Below are 12,851 nucleotides of genomic sequence, written 5' to 3'. Positions count from 1 at the left end.
TATTTTAAGTTTGATGGATAATATCGTTATTTCTTTACAGAATGATAATCATGGTGTATGTTAGTTTCAAGATCACATTCGTGAAGTGTTTCGTATGTTCAGTACCGTGTATAATCATGTTTGTATAACAAGGGCATGGCTTAGCCATAGAATGATCAGCTCGGCAGGCGAGCAGATTTCTTGTTATTAATGTCCCAAACCGTTGTTATAATTGTTTACAAAATGTATTTTTTGTTATTTAATAAATATCTCCTAATATATTGACCTGTATATGTTGATGTTGACTTTGATGTTACAGCACAAAGCATCTTTTTGATTCACTTAATGGTTGATAGTGAACTTTTGTCATAGAACTGTTTTATAGGAATTCAGACTTGTTATAGTCAGGTGGGTTTTTTATGTATATGATCTACAGGTCAACTGACAACCAAGATTTCACAAATGAGGAATAAATTAAATTTTTGAGCCTGTTAAATACCGGTACTATCAGTAATCAGTAATCAGTAATCAGAAAGTAGGCCAGTAGAAAAGTAACAATATTACTTATCATTGCGAAATGATTTTAGTATCTTTCTGTTTTGTCTTTATCTCTCCAGACATATGTTTCTTTCAAGAGAACACTTCAAGGAGAAGCTGCATTTATAAGGCCTTAGTTGGTATACAAGACTGACCGACAAATAAACCCTGAAATTTGTGAAAAAATAAAATGACGACCAAAAAGATTTTGGTTGACTCTGTTTTCAATTCTGTGAAATGAAATTTTATCACAGCTGTTTGTAAGAAATGGTGAACAATATATATACAAATCTGTTTCTAACAACAACAAAAACCCAAACAGTTTAGTTCAAGGAAACGATGTCTGTTTATTATCTGAATATGCATATCAAATATCAATCATAGCACTTAAGTGTTTTACTTGGTGGCCATAAGAGTTTTGTCCCTTATCCATGCCAGGATTTGGTGATCATGGATTTGAGTCCCTTTTGTCCTGTAGTATTTATATATATATATATCCATGACCTGCATCACTTTAAGCTTCACGCTTGTAATTAATAAACACAGGTATGACAATGGTTAGCATACATTGAATTATTTAATGAATTACATCTACAGTTTATTCCCAAAAAGATGTTACTTTAATCAAAATTGCTAATGTTGAATTCACACAAATTAAAGGAACATCAAGAAAGGTGCCAATGGGCCAGTTTATTTGTTTGTCTGGGGTAAAAGTGGCCGTAAAAGGCGACTGTGCTTGTCTTAAGAGGCGACTATGCTTGTCGTAAGAGGCGACTAACAGGATCGGATGGTCAGGCTCGCTGACTTGGTTGATGCATGTCATCGTATCCCAATTGCGTGGATTGATGCTCATGATATCAATCACTGGATTGTCTGGTCGAGACTCGATTGTTTACAGAACGCCATCATATAGCTGAAATATTGCTGAGTGCGGCGTTAAACAACAAAGAAACAAATCAAATGTGGTCTCTGGAAATGAAACACGATTGCATGGAGATTACAATATCATAGATGTCCCATGTTACTGATCTTTCCCTAGTCTTTTGCGTCATAATGTAGACTGTAAAATTTCAGGTTATATTGAAAAATTGATCAAGGAATATGGAAAAAGGTGCAAATGACCCAATGTCATGTTGTCATCGGGAACAGTTGGTGTAAGGTGCAAACTTTGTGTGCAGAGTTGTGTCCCTTCTCCATGTCAGGATCTACTGATTGGTGGTCCCAGATTTGTCCAAACTGTTATCTCAGGTCTGTCTGCACCATCCCTGTGGATTTCAATAACAGGACACATCCTCATCTTGCGTCACTTGGGCTTTACTCCCAAATTAAGCCACATGCCCTGGGCGTTTATTACGTCAAATACGGTAAGCCACATGCTGTGATATAACTGAAATACTGTTCATAGCAGCATTAAACCCAACCTACTCACTCACTCACTGAATGTTTCGTGCCAGTGTTTTCATGAGTATAATATTGTTTTCAAGAATGTATAGTTACTGTTCAATAGAAATCATTCTTTGAATTGGTTGGCTCTTCAAGTTTAATCGTCTTTCACATTGATAACGTCTCTGTATTAGTTTCTATGTTGTGGGTTCATAGTGTTTAATGTTCTTGCACAAATGGTGCTATTTTACACTGTATGCGTTCATTAATGATATTTGTTACTGGATAAGAAAAGTTTTCAAGAAAGGAATGTTGTACGGATGTCAGTATATAAAATATGTAATACTCTTAGACCTTTAAGCAGTATCTTAGTACTTCCTTGATTAAGCAAGCAATGGCTCTTCCTTATGTAGTTAAGTTATCTTTGCCTTACAGCTGTAAACTGAACTTGTGTTAACTTCTGATAGGGAAATAAACGCTTCAACATTTGATGGGGGTATTTTGAGAGGAAACTGAATGTGACTGATAGGATATGTTCTTACAAATATTCTTTATGATAAGAAGACTCATTTTCAGCTTCATTTTGAGTTAATATCTTTATCATCCAAAACTGGCTTCCACAAGAGATATTGCTTGGGTGAGATCAAGCAATATGTCCTAAGAGAATATGAATCACAGTGCTTTGCTGACCATTGTGACATCATTGGTAACCATGACATCACAATCTAATGACATCACTAATCTCTCTGCCACTGAAGCTGGTTAGCTGTAGTTATTGCACTCAAGGCATTGGTTATTACAGTTTACAAACTAAAAGGTTGGAAGAATGATTTTGGATGATAATTAGAATCTCATCCTTGTGTGGCCCAGTCGCCTAAGTCGCTGTGATTCGCTGTGCAGAGTTGTGTCCCTTGGGCGTGTCAGAAACCTATGATTGTGGGTTTGAATCAAGGTTCGCCCCGAGTATGTTTCTAGGTTTGTCAGCACCATACCCGTGCTCATGAGACCGTGCTCATGAGACCAGCATCACTTTGGGCTTTCCTCCCACATTAAGCTGACACGCTGTAATACTGTTAAAAGCAGCATTCAACCCAACTCACTCTCACTCTTTTGACATAAGATATATCATCACCCGTCGATAAAAGTTATAAACTTCTCAACAAACCTTGGAGTTTCAAAGTTTTATCAACATGTTAATATAGTTAATGTCTAAAGGGGGCGGTCGGGTAACCTGGTGGTTAAAGCGTTCGCTCGTCATGCCAAAGACCCGGGTTTGATTCCCACTCACTAATGTCTAAAGACACTTGGGTGAAATTCTCCATTTAGATATTTTTCTCAAGATCTCAGAGTTGTGCAACAGAATGAAATGCCTCTGTATCTCTATCAAAAGATGAGTCTATCATTAAAACAGGTCATGGTAAAGAAAAATAATACAACTTTCAATTGTTTTCATACTTTGTTGTAATGTTGAATTTCTTTTTTGTCATAGTGACAGCCATGAAAAAAGAACATTTTCAGGAGGATCAGGATTGTTTTGAACACCTCTGGAGGAAATATTTTACCCCTCCCCAATATCAAATGACATTTTCTTTAGAAAATAACCAAAGAATCTCGACTCTAAAACAAGAATATGGTTATACATAAAAAATATATACAATATACATACTTCATATTCAATCAAACAAAACATTTTAAATTATTTTTGAATTTCTTATTTTAATTGTGTTATTGAAGTCTCCATTTATCAAATGTGATGTACCGATGTGGCAAGGGTGGGAGATTGGGGAAGTACTTTAACACACTTAGTAAAGACATGGTACTGCATCAGGGGTACAGTGTACCAGAGTTACTCCATTAAGAGACAAGGTCCTTATATTCAGAACTAGCCCTAATTGGGGCTGGCCTATTTTTCTTTCAAGAAACAATATCGCATGACTTTGTTAAGTGAGCTTAGATGTCATGGGGAGAAATCATTGCATGTAACTGACCCAGGTCTATTCCACTGAGTGAATTTAGTATGACTGTTGTAATTCTATGTTAAAGTATGGGAGTTGTGATCAAATTAGCACCAAGATCCCTTTGTGGATTAGCCCTGGGTCCCGTTTCACAAAGCAATCATAACACTGCGACAGATGTAAGTCCATGTTAGTGTATAAGAGTTACAATAGTCGTAGTAATACAATAGCTTTGTAAAACGGAACCCTGGTCTTTATTTCAAACCCCTTCCAGGGGTGGTCTGGTAGCCTAGTGGTTAAAGCGTTCGCTCGTTACGCCGATGACCTGGGTTTGTTTCCCGACATGGGTACAATGAGTGAAGCCCATTTCTGGTGTCCCCCGCCGTGATATTGCTGGAATATTGCTAAAAGCGGCATTAAAACTTACTCACTCACTCAAACCCCTTCCCCTAGACCCGACCTTAATATTGGCCAGGGAATTGGACCCCAGCAATCTGTGTGGGTCTAGAGAAGCAGGTGGTCAGGTGGTCAGGTGGTCAGGCTTGGTGACATGTCGACGAACACCGACAGCGTGGATCATTGCCAAATATCGATCACAGGATTGTCTGGTCCAGACTTGATTATTTACATGCCGCTGTCATATAGCTGGAATATTGCTGAGCGTGGGATAAAACAAACAAACATATATCAATCATAGTGCTATAACAGTCGTAACTCCCATGACTGATAGTAGTTGTAGCATGAGGAATGATTTGTTAAACAAGGCCCATGTTCTTAATGGAGGATGTGTGGTATATAGATATTCTGTGAAGACGATCGAGGCGAGTTAAAGACTGGGGTTTATGATTGTTATCACCTTCCGCTGAGTGTCTAGTCCTGTTGTTACGAAAGGTGAAGCTTTTATATGTATCTTTTGTGGTACAATAAATGGAAAAAACAAACTGTTGCATTGTTGTCTCTCATACATTAGGGCCTGTCTCAATGGTCCATTGCATTAAATCCAGGTTTCTTGTCAAAGGAAGATGGAGTAAGGTGCCAAAGCCTAATCCACCTTTTTGTCATGAACAGTGGTCTAAGATTTTGCAATTTACTGGGCACAGTTGTGTCCCTTTCTTGTGCCAGGAAATTGCTGCTGGCCTTTGGAATTCAAGATTTAACATTTTTGGTCATAATAATGTGCTTATTTATAATGCGCCAAATCTAAAACATGCCCAATGCGCTACGTTAATTGATCAGTTAACTCGATTATTTTTTTCAACTCCCTGGGGAGTATAAAGGCCAAGCTGCTTGAGAAGCGCTATAAGGTTAACAGTCATATTACCATCTCATCCTACTGGGTTCCATTCACTACTGGGTGAACAGAGGCGTATTTCAAACAAAGTCACTTGCCTAAGGACACACCACATGTTACATTTCATGGGGCAGGACCGAAGCCCAAGTAACTCTCAGGAGTCAAACTGTCAAACATTGTCACCAATTCTCCTACTTTCCTTGACCAACTTCACCCAACCTTGCACGCTATCTTTCGGACTCTCATGTTTCTAAATAAAGAGAAAGCATCAGTCATTGTATAACTTCATTGTATGCATGATCAGATATCGTTTTATATGTGTATCTAAAATGATTTGCAAGGCTCCTGTAAAACAATTCCTAATCGGACATTTTGCACCTAACTTTTGAGACCTATGGCAGATACCTGGGTAGGGTAATAGAGGGTTGGGTGCCCGGGTAGTAAATTTGGGCTCGTCCCAGCCCTAAAATCTACACGAGGTGAGTCAGAAGTTGCAGGAGGAAATAAAAAAATTAAAAAAGATGACATCATAAGAAAAAGATATGCGAATTCGCCGTCTTGAGTCCCATCATCTGAGTTACTCAGCTTTGTTTTTTGTCACAAGGCAAGGGAGTTAATTTTGACAAAGTTTGTGGATCAAGGACAAGGGACATAACTCTAGATGTACTATGAAGGAATTCACTATGATTCATCCACTGAACAATTTGGTGAAAAATGAATGTCAAATTGTAAGACACATTCTTAAAACACTCAGTAATCTCAATATAATTTTTGCATGTATGATGAGTTGGGCAAAAAAAACATAAATGTAAATTTGGATTATTATTTTTTTCTGATTTTGAAGAATATAGGCTTGGCGAATCTGTGATCCAACAAATAACAAGAGTTAGCGTTAGTGGCTATTTCCCCCGCCCCTGTTGCAGAATTTATGACATAATTAAATCTGAACAAACCCTAACCTTTTTTAACCGAGGTGGAACTTGTCATGGAAATTGTTAAAAAAAGAAGAGTTTGGAACCTAAGACCATCTTGTTGCCATGGAAACGTAATAAATAAAAAATTCTAAAATTTCTAAATAGCAGATGGCACAAGTACAGCATGAACCTGACAAACCTGCAAAGTTTCATGAAAAAATATTGAAGGGTTAATGAGTTATGCTCCGGAAACGAACCCTACCCTCACAGAACCTAAGTCCATCTTGCTGCCATGGAAACGTAAAAAATAAAAATTTCTAAAATTTCTAAATAGCAAAAGGCACCAGTTCAGCATGTACCTGACAGACCTGCAAAATGTGATGAAAAAATATTGAACGGTTTATGAGTTATGCTCCGGAAACGAAACATGACGGACGGACAGAGTCCGTTTGGCGGGGGATAAAAAATATGAAATACTGAAGGGCATTAAATGACACAATGAAGCTTTGTCTGAAGGTGTATGATGGCATGATCCCACCCCTACAGGAATCAGTTATTGCCATATATAAGATATAAGATAAATCGCAAAGAACAATGAAGAACGAAGTGTTGTTTATTTCACGATAAAACATTGATCTATCATGAAGTCATTTCTGGATGACTTGATGAAGTCATGAATTGGACGATGTTATTTTTGAGAGGGGAGTGTCTGGAGAATTGTTCCCCATAGATGTAGCTGGGCAACGCAGATGAACGCGAAGGACGAACGATCACATCCGAAAGCGGGAGAGATATGACAATCGTCATTGGGAGAAAGGTACAGATAATCGACATGATTATTGTGCGAATATGCGGGAAATACCCACCTGTTCATAAAATTGACTAGTCCAACATTGTTGAGGTTGGATTCTATTGAGAAAGTCATTATTAAAATACGGGTAAATATTGTTAAAACTCCCACTCGTCGTTTTTTTTCTTAAATACAAGGCCTTTTGACTGTAGCGATACAACTCCATCCTCTGTGCAGATTCCAGAACCCAGAAACCTATGCTGGTCGTAAGATCAGGTTGTCAGACTCGGTGACTTGGTTGGTTGCATGTCATCATACCACAGCAAAAGGGATTGTTCCTCATGGAATCAATCACTGGATTGTCTAGTCCAGACTTGATTATTTAAAGGCTACAGGGGTCATTGCCCAAAAATGTCATGTGGTATAGTAGAGTCATGTTCGCTTCTAGATTTGTAACCTACAAGATAAATAGATAAATTTAATAAAAACTCATCCCCTCCGGTCAGTTTGGGAAAAAGTCTTCACGAAACAAGAATATTCTTTTAACTTGCCTCGTAATTGGTCCCCAGCAATCAATGCTGGTCAGGAGAGGCGAGTTAGTGGATTGGGTGGTCATGCTCAGTGACTTGGTTGATTGTATGTCATATACCAGTAAGTGGAATATTGCTGCGTTAAACAACCAAAACACACTCAAACACACACACACATATAGACCCACTCACACTCACACATATACAGCCAAACAAACACCAACACACACACACACACACATTACCCAATAGATGAGACTTCTGATACAAACTTCCTCACATAATCTGAGACAACACTATATATACACGGATGCATTGCCAAGTACTGTAAAAAACCTTAAGATACAGCTCTCAAAAAATGTCATGAAACTATTGTTTTCTGATAAAAAAATTATTCTGTAACATGTTTGAAAAAAGCCCCGATTTGATACTCAAATAATGTCTGTATAAATGCTGAGGACCAAAATCATAATGATTTAAAGACAAAATGATGTCTTACTGGCAAACACACAAGCTAAAATGTGTATGTGCGTGCGTGTGTGCGTTTGGACGCTGCTTGTACTTGTGCAGATATTCAGACACAGTGTTCGGACTCCGAGCCAATGAGTCCTTGTTTTATCCCTTTAATTAATGCTGACACGTGCCAGGCAGGGTAACAACAAGTACCATCTTTTAAAACATCTTTGAGTATGGTGTAGCCAGGGGATTGAACAACCAAACTTCTGCTCTTAACTATAATGGCTAGCTAGTGGCCATAAATAGGTTTTTCTGTTATGTACCCACCGACACACACACAGACCCACACACATGCACACACACACAGGGACCCACACACATGCACACACACAGTCACACACCCACACAGACACAGTCCCACACACATGCACACACATAGTCACACACAGACACCGACCCACACACACAGTCCCACACATACACAGACACAGTCCCACACACAGGGACCCACACACACACACACACACAGGGACCCACACACATGCACACACACACAGGGACCCACACACATGCACACACACACAGGGACCCACACACATGCACACACACACAGGGACCCACACACATGCACACACACACAGGGACCCACACACATGCACACACAGACACAGACACAGACCCACACATATGCACACACACAGTCCCCCACACACACAGACAGTCCCACACACAGGGACCCACACACATGCACACACACAGTCACACACACACACACAGACACAGTCACACACACATGCACACACACACACAGTCCCCCCCACACACAGACAGTCCCACACACAGGGACACCCCCCCCCCCCCCCCCCCCCACACACACACACACACATATGCACACCCACACACAGGGACCCACACACATGCACACACACAGAGACAGACACACATGCACACACACAGTCCCACACACAGTCCCCCCCCCCCTCCCCCATACACACACACAGTGACCCACACACAAGCACACATACAGACAGACACACACACATACAGAGACACACCCACACACAGAGACAGACAGACACGCAGACAGACAGACACACACACAGAGACACACACACACATATGGTAAGTCTTCATGGAGTTGAATTGGCTGTCCTATGATCATCACTACATAAACTACATCGTGTTGCCAAGGCAACACCAAAAGTAAAACATCTGAACCAGATAGCAGTTCATGATCAATCAATCAGTTATGTCATACCTGTGGCTGCTTGTTACAGGTAGGGCGATAAATCCTACAGATGGACATCCCACTCAGTTCCTGGTCTGGGGACTAGCCAGGGGCCAACAGCCTACAATAGATCTGTGTCACAGATGACCTGGCACTGACAATTGCTCCATAAACAGGTGCTGCTTGCATCAGGACTTAATGCACACATAATAAACCTGTCACTTGGCCAACATTTTCGACATACTTTGGTCAAGTTTGACAGCATCAAAAGCCACCAACAATATGGTAAACATGATTTTATTTGTTTGAATTTTCTTGTTCACTTTGGCTGAAAATAGATAAGTAAAGTCCATCGATGGGTTTATCAATTACGAGACAAACAAATACTTTGTCATCAATGTAGAACTAGGTTACCTGTAGATTTAATGGCTCCATATTGAACTTGGAACAAAACACGCAGAGTGAGGTTTCAAATGTTAAATTCTACCATGACAGCGACCCACCCACCCACACACAAACACACACACACACACACAAACACACACACACACACACACACACACACACACACACACACACACACACACACACACACACACACACACACACACACCACACACACACACACACACACACACACACACACGGGAATAAAACGGGAACTCTTTAGTGTTAGCAAATATATTGAGTGAAGCGGCATGGGTTGAGTCCAGTGTTTTGAGTGGGTTGTCGATCTTAATTACGGAATCACCGACAACAGCCTTAAAACAAAATATGAAACACTATATGCTCAAGCAGTTTGTTTACACAGTAATACTTTACTCAAACATATGACTCATTGAAAGCATGTAGCCTGGCAACTTGGTAAGCTGACATGAGGTGGGCACCACAAAAGAAAACTAAGCAAGTCTTACAAAGGTATCTTTCTCCACCGCACATCGTAATTATGACGTCATATCGCTCATTGTGACGCAAAAGATATAACGTCACAGTGGTATATAGGAAAGCACCAAATAGCAAGCTCTCTGTTGTCCTCAAAACTTGAAATTTTATCTTTGTTGATTTCTATCGTGTTTTCTAAACAAAATGTATTACCACGCATCCTTTGAATATTGTAGTGACTGCAACTTTGCATTTAGTAGCCTATAATTGTACACATATTTATTTAAATATGCCTGCCAACAATGACTGTAAAGGAAGTACTATACTAAAAATATTAGCTTCCACGGTGATTTGGCTGTCAAATCGGCGGTTTCAATCAGAGGGGTTTATTGTGATTTGATACCTCTAATTGACCAATCAAAAAAGAGTATTTTCCAAATTCATAGTTGAATATATTATAGTGATGCTTTGAACAGTTTTTCATTTGCATCACTGAGGCATGGGTAGCACAGTTGACAAAGGTGCCACAATTCGCTGTACAGCGCAGCATCCCAAACACCTGAAACCTATGATCGTGGGTTTGAATCTCGGTTCACCCTGATTATGTTTCTAGGTTTGTCAGCACCACACTGTGCTCGTGGGTTTCACCAAAGTGGTAAACGTCTGAGACCTGCTTCACTTAGGGCTTTTCGAGTCACCTAGATGACACGCCATGATATACATTAAATACTTTTCAAACAGTGTTAAATGCAACTCTTTACTCATTCAATTATAGGGGCGGTCGGGTAGCATAGTGGTTAAAGCGCTCGCTCGTCACGCCGAAGACCCGGGTTCGATTCCCGACATGGGTACAATGTGTGAAGCCCATTTCTGGTGTCCCCCGCCGTGATATTGCTGGAATATTGCTAAAAGCGGCGTAAAACCAAACTCACTCGCTCACTCATTCAATTATATCAGTGTCAGCTATATGTGGGAGAAAAGTCCCAAAATGAGGCAGTCACAGAGGTTTACCACTTTGGTGAGACCCATGGGTACCGGTACTGACAATCCAAGGATCACAGTCAGGCCAAATCTGGCTTTGAACCTATGACCTGTTGATCCTAAAGCAAAGGGACGCAACTCTGCACAGAGACTCATCAGACCACTACATCTGTGAGTGAGTTTTGTTTTACGCCGCTTTTAGCAATATTCCAGCAATATCACGGCAGGGGACACCGGAAATGGGCTTCACACATTGTACCCATGTCGGGAATCGAACCCGGGTCTTCGGTGTGACGATCGAACACTTTAACCACCAGGCTACCCGACCGCCCACTACATCTGTGCCACTTGACCAAGAATATACAAGTGATGAATAAAATGTATATAACTATATGAAGTCCTCAAAACCTCTTGAGCAAACATCGCTGCATTATGAATGAAAAAAAGAAATTATTTTAACTTATGTCAAAAACACAAAAATACATACACATGCATCAGGCACATTAAAAAATGAAATCTTTAATTCTTTTGAAATTACCCTGCATGTACCTTTATCTTTAATTTCAAGTAAATCCTGCCCCTGTTTGTGTGATTACAGATACAAAAAATAGATAAAACAAGACATTACTAGTCAAGCCTTGGCAGAACTCTGTACAATCTGTTGTCAAAATAAGGATATTTCATAAGTGAGTGAGTGAGTAAGGTTTTATGCCGCTTTTAGCAATATTCCAGCAATATCACGGCAGGGAACACCAGAAATGGGCTTCACACATTGTACCCACGTCGGGAATCGAACCCGGGTCTTCGGCATGATGAGCGAACGCTTTAACCACTATGCTACCCGTCGCCTGTACATTCCATGAGAAATAGTATTCCACTTTTTGGAAAACAGTATTCCACAAGTGTAGATGATTAAATGGATCAGACCTTACTTTATTTTTGCTTGGAAAATTTTGGATAATGGATCGGCTGACCTTGACAATTCTTTAAAAAAATACAAGCAGAATAACAAAGTTTTTTATACTGCCAGCAGTAAAGATGGCTTTCACAATAAAAATGATAAAGAAATGACAGTTAGATTTTAGATTAATAACATTTAAAAGGACCCATAGATTATTTTATTTTTTGTCACCTACCAATCCTAATCAAACTCTATGATGGATAAAAAAATCCTGAACAATGCATTTAACATGTTTAAATTGTATTTTTAACCTACTGACCAAATGTTTCATAATCAAAATCTAACCCCCCAAAAAACAACACAACAACTAAAAACAACAACAAACAAACAAAACAAACGTCTGGTCTCATTTGGGGAGGGTAGCCATGACAATTAGGGCAATCCTACAAGTCTATGCTTGTCTGCTACCTCAAGTGTTATCTTAAAACATGGAGACAAGCCTCAGTTCTACACAAGGCACTAATTACAGTGTCCAGACCTATGCTGAAAATCCACAGGGCCAGGAGGCCATTAAGATCCATATGTCAAACAGAGCTGTCAGTCTCCATTGTGACAAACAATAGTAAATTACAAATTACATAACCCTGACATATTCTGTCACATCTGATTACCTTCAATGTATCTCTTTTAGCGGTCTCAATCAAACACAGAATTTTCTACAAAATGACGTGAATAAATATTGTCATTATTAAAAGAATTCAAAGGACAATTTTATGCATCATGTCAGGACCTGGATGAATACATATACCAATGATAATTATTGGCCAGCTGTTCGGTGCTGAAACAGATTGGATGCCTGGATTGCAGTGAGGATATTAAAGGATGGTATTGATAAAGTACAAGCATGATTAATAACATAATGATGCAGACATCATCTGTTGGATGACAACATTTGTTCAAAAATATATGATTAGTTTCGTCTATGAGCAATATATTTCATTAAGCTGTTCGTCCTAATGCTTGA

Source organism: Haliotis rufescens, unplaced genomic scaffold (assembly GCF_023055435.1).
Source record: "Haliotis rufescens isolate VD_foot unplaced genomic scaffold, xgHalRufe1.0.p SCAF_21, whole genome shotgun sequence".
NCBI classification, from domain to species: Eukaryota; Metazoa; Mollusca; class Gastropoda; order Lepetellida; family Haliotidae; genus Haliotis; species Haliotis rufescens.
The sequence above is the reverse complement of the archived record's forward strand: the minus strand, read 5'-3'. Positions refer to the sequence as shown.